The sequence below is a fragment of the Cricetulus griseus genome, chromosome 3 (assembly GCF_003668045.3).
Source record: "Cricetulus griseus strain 17A/GY chromosome 3, alternate assembly CriGri-PICRH-1.0, whole genome shotgun sequence".
Lineage (NCBI taxonomy): Eukaryota > Metazoa > Chordata > Mammalia > Rodentia > Cricetidae > Cricetulus > Cricetulus griseus.
Window position 1 is genome coordinate 214,096,519 of NC_048596.1, and position 6,859 is coordinate 214,103,377.

A 6,859-nucleotide genomic window follows, 5' to 3' on the forward strand; every position below is an offset into this window, starting at 1 on the left:
TTCTTTACAGAACTTGTTATTAAACCAAAACTTCACGTCAGGAAATACTCCAGCTATTTTGTGCCTTTTTAAACTACAACTATTTTTTAATTAATTGCAGTGAAATGAAGAGCAATGAAATGATTGCTTAAATCATCTGTTGGCTTTCTCTGGAGGAGAAAGAGCCGAGGTAGCCCGTCCCTCTCATGACTCTGATTCTCATACTACTCTCAGGTTATTTTTGGAAAGGAAAAGGGGAAAAGAAAGCGGGACTCTTGGGTGTTGCTGGACTGACTGACAGAAGCACAGTGAACAGCTTCTCAGAACCACCATATCTGCACTATTCAGATTTTCCTCTTTTCAAACCCGTTTTCTCCCCAGCTGCCTCCTCCTCACCTCCTCTCTTGTTATTGTGTCCACACAGCTGCCATATAACTGCTAAAGCAGATCCCCTTCACAGTCAACAACACTCTACTTGGTGTCAGTGACCATTATGAGGTCTCCCAAGAATAGGAGTTAGCCAGGCCCCTCTCAGATAACTCTAGCTTGTGTGTCAAGTTGACATAATACTAAGCAGCACAATGTACATTAGGGGCATAAATCAAAGTATAGAAACATTAGGGGCGTAAATCAAGTATAAAACATGATAAATCTCTATTAAACTTTTTCTAAGGACTTGGGCCATTTTGATCAATTGACAGTGTGTGAGGTTCCAATTTTTCCATATCTAACACTTTTTATGACGTAACCTCCTCTCCCTCTACCTACCTTCTCTTCTTCTTCTGAGACGAAGTTTTCCTGAGTAGTTCAGGCTGGCCTCGAACTAGTCTCCAGAATACTAGAATTACAGGTGTATACCAATATGCCTGGCCTAAATATTTTTTTATTTTTTTACTTATTCATTGTGTGTTTGTGTGTGTGTGTGTGTGTGTGTGTGTGTGTGTGTGTGTGTGTGTGTGTGTGTGTGTGTGTGTGTGTGTGTGTGTGTGTGTGTGTATTCAGGTCAGAGGTTGACTTTGAGTATTTTCTCCCCTCTATCATTCTCTGCTTTAGTTTTTGAAACAGGGTCTCTCCTTGAACCAGGAGTTCTCTGATTGGCTAGACTAGTTGGTCAATGAGCCTCAGGAATCTACTGGTCTCTGTCGTCCAAGTGCTGGTGTCACAGAAGTGTATCACAAAGCACTTGTACAGCAAGTGATTCTCCCATTGAGTTTCTCCAGCCCAGCATTCTTATAACTGTTTTCTTTATAGGCCCCCACTGCCATCGGTGTGAAGGGCTCACTCATAGTGGGTCATCTGAGTTTCTGTATGGCTAATGATGGTGATTATCTTCTGGGATCGGCCATTTGAGCTTTAGAGATCTATCCAGACAGCATAGGGGTTAGTTTAGATAGCCATCCTGATAAGATTCATCTAAGCTGTGAGAAAGACACACCTTTGGGTGTGTTTTCAAGGGCAGATTGAACAAGTGGATCAGACCTGCCATAGATATGGGTGGCACTATCACAAAGGCTGGGTTCTCTGAAAGAATAAAAAGAGAGAAAGGAGAATAGCAGGTCATCATCTCTGTCTTCTGGCCCAAGGAGATGTGTGACATCCCAGCCACATACTCCCTTCTCCACCATGTTTCCTCTGCCATGAAGGACTGAAGTCACTTAAACTGTGAGCCAAGTAAACCCTCTTCCTCTTAATCTGCTTCTTGTCATGTTACAGCAAGAGAGAAATAACTGTTGCAGACAGTCTACCCACTTGAAAATTAAGCTATCTGCTGTTGAGCCACTTATCTTACTTATAAAGATCCCCTCCTCTTATGCAGCTTGCTTTTCTGCTTTTTTGATGTTACCCTTGGGAACACAAACAGTTTGAGTGTGGCTGAGTTGTGCATGGTTTTTCTCTTGTTGCTTATAAATTTGGTGTCCTATCTGAGAAGCCATTGCCTGGAGTGATGAGTTAAGAAACAAAAGTGTCCTTGATCTTCTAAGATGTTTACTCTATAGAGTATCTTTCTGCAATATGATGGTCAAATGACACTTGCCCCATCAAAATGCTGAGCAAAATACTGACTAGCACAGATGAGTAGAAGGTTGGCAGGTGACTACCCACCCAAATCCCCATTTGCTTTATTGTATTTACTTTTTTTTTTTGCAGTGGGAATGATGGGATCCAGGGTCTTTTGTATGCTTGGTCAGCCTTTCCTATTGAGCTATATCCCTAGCCCTTTCTTCTTGCTCTCCCTTGCAGCGCTTTAAAATGGACTTGTGGATGAGTTCAGGACAGCCCAGGGAGAACTAATTCCCTGTAATTAAATATGGCTAGGTGACCAAGTTCTCCCCAGAGATGGGTGCTTGACACAGTAAATGTGGTACCTTCCTTCCAGATGGAACCTGAATCCGGTGTTATCCATCCTCAGCCGCACAAAGCACAGGGCCCTTAGGGATAGCAGTACTAAAATGGAGAAGCCTGGGTTTCTGGATAAGAGGAGAGCTACCAGTGACCTGGAGGGATTACTTCATGTTGTTACCTGGACAAGGCGGCACTATGCAACTTAAAGCACTGTGCTTGCAGAAGTCTCTCTCATTGCCTTTTGCCCCTTTTAAGATCCTACAGAAAGAGCATGACACTGCCCTCAAGGTGTCATCATTCTTGAACTAATCAAACTGAATAGGCAGGCTGTGCCATCTACCTTTGAAGTTCAAGCCTGGTTCTCAGCTCACAGGTCTGCCAGGTGGGCAAGTCACTGCCCTCACTCAGCACCGGTTTCCATTGCTGTGAGTGGAGATACCAGGGATTTCCACTGTGGAGCTCAGAGGTTGTCAAAGGGCCAGATGAGACTGCTACACAGTAAATCCTGGCTCACCCTTAGCTCTCACCTGCTCTTAAGTCTCACCAGGCTTTTAAGGATGTTTAGCTCAAAAAAATGAATTGTCCTGTTGCACTGGTTTGTTCTGGGGCTACAGTGAGAATTATGACAAAATTTTTTTTAACTTCCTTCCAGACTATAAGCTTTACTTAAGCCATCCAGTTTTCATCTGTGTGAGTGTATGTTAATATTCAGAGTATGAGTTAGCCTGGGACATTGCCATGTGTGCATAACACTTGACTGTATTTCAGCCTCCATCACCCTGTCTTCTCCCTCCCCTCTCAATGGTCCCTGTCATTTTCTCTAGCAGCCCCTCCTTTTTATTTTTACAACTGAAAAAAAATCTAGATTCCACATTTGAGAACAATTGCCCTTTTGGATCTTGTCTGGTTTTCTTAACATGATAATCCCCAGATCCACCTACTATCTTGCAAATGACATAATTCCATTCTTGGTAGACGAATCATGCTCCATTTCCTTCATTGATTATCTGTTGGTGGGGTTCGAGGCTGTCTGTTACTTGGCAGTTGTGAGAGATGCTGTAAAGATATGTATGGGGGGCTGGCTAGGCGGCTCAGTGGGTGAAGACACTTGCTGGCAATCTGATGACCTGGGTTCCATCCCTGTGGCAGACATGGTGGAAGTGATTCTCAAGAGCTGACCTGCTGGCGTCGATGCAGATATCAGGGTGAATGCACACTCCCCCACACGCATAAGCAAACAAACCAATAAATACATGCAACAAACGTTTAATTATGACAGGAAAAGACATGGAATGCTGGCTTAGATTCCTTCAGACGACGACTGCCAGGAGTGGTTTATAGCTGGGCCGCATGGCAGTTCTGTTTTTAGGTCTTTGCAGCATCTTCATACCAATTTCTGGGATGACCATTCCCACTCTCTGGTCTCTTTTCCCCTACAGTCTTGCCAGAATTTGATGTCACTTGTTTTTCCAGGGATTGCCATTCTGACCAGATTGAGACTGAATCCCAGTGTGGTTTATATTAAAATTTCTCGGGCGATTTGAGCCATTTAACATTTCTTTCCTATATTTATTGCCCATTTGTTCTTTTGTGAAACCTACTTATCTCATTAATTGGATTACATAAGGTTTGGGTGGGTTTGTTTGTTTGTTTGTTTATTCCTTTTGAGTTCTAAGGCAAAATTCTTTCCACAAGGCATGGAAGATTCTTGGAAGGAAGACAGAGTTAGACTAACCATGTAGTGGAGTAGGCGCTATAGTAGCTTAGAGTGAGGGATCTTCCAGGAGGTCTCACCGCCCAGGTTGAGGGTAGAAAGACAGGGTGGGGAATCAAGAGAAAAAGGGGACATTTGGAGAATTTGGCTGCATTCACATGCCACTTTCCCAACTGATTCTGGGCATAGAATGCCCAGTCCCAGCATGTGCCCAGGACATAGGACAGGCAGACAGCCTTTTGTGCTTGAAGTAAGATGGGAAGGGAGGTCAGCCCAGTCTACAGAGAGAGTACCAGGCCAGCCAGAGCTACACAGAGAAACCCTGTCTCAAAAAAAATAAAATGTGGCAAGAAGAGATGTGCACTGTCAAGTGTCCCCTAAATTAAACAGGCATTTAAAATGTTGTTCAGAACCACATGTGAGGAAACATCCCTAGGATAGTTTCCTTCCTTGTTTGTTTGTTTCTTTTGCTTTTTTGTTTTGTTTTGTTTTTTGAGACAGGGTTTCTCTGTGTAGCCCTGGCTGTCCTGGCACTCACTCTGTAGACCAAGCTGGCCTTGAACTCAAAGATCCGCCTGCCTCTGCCTCCTGAGTGCTCGGATTAAAGGTGTGCGCCACCACCACAGGCTAATTTCTTCACTGAATTTAGTCCTCACGATTTAGCTACAATTTCATATCTCTCTTAAACAAGACCTCTTTAATTATTTCCTACTAAGAAGACAGCATTCATGCAGTACTATCGGCGAATGTCTGTGATCAAAGTAAGAAAATACAGAATTTGAAGTGCCAGAGCTGTTTCACTTTCTGGGTTTTCATATGTCTTGTGTGTGTGTGTAGGGAGAGGTAAAGGAATATGACTGGAAGAGGGGGGGGGAGGAGAGGGGGCAGGAAGGAGGACAGCTCAATGGAATTGAGGTGGAAGTCATAGGAAAGCCTGTGAAAAGCAGTCTTTTGGCTCCCTCTGGTGGGGTAGTACGGAATTACTCGTACAGAATTACTCAGAACCAGGTACCATCGAAAATAGAGTACTTAATTATCTAGCCCGACCCCATTGTTTTTTTGAGACGGATGGAAGACACGGCTAAGGACTGACTTTAGATAAACCTCGTTATACCTAATTTAACTGATAAAATGACTAAGCTCTTTGATAAAAGGATGTGACATTTTGGCAATATTCCCGCTGACTTTGATAAAAATCATTTCCTATCCCCTCTATGCCTTAGCAAAAACTCACTCACACAGTAAAACTTTCAGGAACTCCCTCCCCTTGCTCACACGGTGCTAGAGAACTGTGAAGGTGAGGTACGCCCCCTATCCGTTCCGATAAAATCCCACGAGTAAGTAATCCCTTTGTTCTGAAGTCATGCCCACGCTGGGGCTGCTTCTCAGCATTTTAGAGTTGGAAACCCTTCCTCTCTCCATGAGGTATTAGTTACACGTCTATAACGGGTTTATGAATAACAGCAATTAAGTTGACGCTTGTTATAACCCTCCTTCCCTCCGGGGTCCCGGGAGCCCGCCACCTGGAGGTCAGAGCCGGTACTGCAGGGTTTTCCACAGGGGCTTCTTTCCCTTCACCTCCCTTGGTTGAGTCCCTGCGCTCTGGTGATTCTTCCTCTCAGCCCGTCTTCCTTTTTTATGATTCTGCACCATTAACGGGGATGTATGGTGCCTTGAGCTCATTCCTTGTTGTAATAGCAGTCACAGGTCGCAGGGGAAGGGACATTAGTTTGGGGATGCCTTTCGCTGCCTCGTACTTCAGCTTCCTTTGGCTGGGGGACGGGGGCTCTCTGCAGGGAAAGCATCAAAACTCCTTTCTTTTTTCTTTTCTCCCTCCGCTTTCTCTGCCTTTCCCACTCTCTCCCTCTCTCTCCTCTCTCCTCTCTCCTCCCCCAGCCCCCCTCTCTCGGCTCTCCTCGAACTCAAAGAGATCTGCCTGCCTCTGCCCTCCGAGTGCTAGGACTGAAGGCATGCACAGCCAAGCCCGTCTTTGCAGATGGTGTCTTGCACACTGCCAGCACATCTCAGCTCTTTTACACATCTCAGCACTCCAGGCCGGTTCCAACCTGACCACAGGCAAATGGGAGATGCACATCTGCTCAAAGTCACCTCAAGGGTGGCTTCAGAAATTCGCCTTTCTCAGGGGTTGTCTCTTTGGCTTAATTCAACACCTTGTTTTTTTTTTTAATTTTAAAAAAAATGTATTGAAATGAAAATAATCAGGTCTATGTTTCATAGGCCTCATCCCTATGCTTCTAAGCTGTGTTGTCTAAAGAGACTCTTTGTTCATATTGCATTTTTTAAATAAAAATGTTTTTATATAAAACATGGCATTTATGTACCTATGTATCATGCACCTTATGCTGGACCTCGACTACTCCACCACCACCAACTTTCCTTTACCGTGCAGTAGAAAAGGCAAGCATCCAGAAACAGGCTAACTGTGTGACTTGCACAAAAGCAGTGTGCAAACCTGGAGACAGGACTTACCCAGGTTATAAAGTAGTTATTTGCTTCATATACCTGTTGCCTAGGTTCCCCTCCTGTCCTACGTAGTTTTCTATTGCTGTGATAAGACCATGCATGTCTTAGTCACTCTTCTATTGCTGTGAAGGGGCATGATGACCAAATCAACTTATAGAAGAAAGCATTTAGTTGGGGGCTTGATTACAGTTTCAGAGGGTTAGTTCATGAACATCATGGCGGAGAGTGTGGTGGCAGGCAGGTATTGTGCTGGAGCTCTCTCTCTCTCACACACACATCCAATTCAGACAAGTTGCTGACAAAGAGAGCCAGTCTGGGCCTGGCACAGGCTTCTGAAAC